A 919-nucleotide genomic window follows, 5' to 3' on the forward strand; every position below is an offset into this window, starting at 1 on the left:
ATATAAAATATTATATCTATAATTAATATAAAAAAATATATATATATATATATATATATATATATATAATAGGGGCGGGGATACCTTACCCCGAACCTGACCCGAAAAAATCTCCGAAAAAAATCTTCGATACCCGATCAGACCCGATATCATTCAACTCGACTCGACTCGAACTTGACCGAATTTCAGGTTTCCCCGTCGAATTCGGGTCATACTGTCATCCCTACCCATTTCGTTGAGGCCACAGCCCAAACTCCGCCAAGGCCGCACACCTGACTCTCCATTATTTCACATTTTCTAGGTGTAAAAAAAACCTTTGTATTATTAGTCCATCAATAAATAAAATAATAAAATACATAAATAATCATTAAATTTTAATATTTTATATAATTATAAAATAATCATTAAAATTTTATCATTAGAATTTAAACAATTATATAATATTTTAAATAATTATAAAATAATCATTATATTTTATTATATTATCATAAAGTTCTCATAAAATTGGTTAAATTACTATAAAATAATTTTAATATTTATCAATAATTTTAATATTTTATACATACCATAATCATTTTGTAATATTTCCATAAGTTTAATCATTAATATAAATTTAAAATTTTAATGATACAAATTATTTTAAAATGATTTAGTAAAAAAGTTATATTTTACTCTAATTTAAAAGTTTTTTAATTAGATTTTTTAACTAAATTAAAAGGAAAAAATCAAGATTCCGCCTAATAAATAAAAGTCACGCGTTCAGCTCACCGTCAGGCCTGTGATAAGCACCCTTAACAAGGATCATTATTGTTTAATTAATTTAATAAAATAATCTATTTATTTATTTATTTATGCTGGTAATTTTCTCCTCTTATATTTATGCGCAAGCCAAGCAAGCGCACCCAACCGCTTTATTTCA

The sequence above is a fragment of the Hibiscus syriacus genome, unplaced genomic scaffold (assembly GCF_006381635.1).
Source record: "Hibiscus syriacus cultivar Baekdansim isolate YM2019G1 unplaced genomic scaffold, ASM638163v2 tig00116939_pilon, whole genome shotgun sequence".
Classification (NCBI taxonomy): domain Eukaryota; kingdom Viridiplantae; phylum Streptophyta; class Magnoliopsida; order Malvales; family Malvaceae; genus Hibiscus; species Hibiscus syriacus.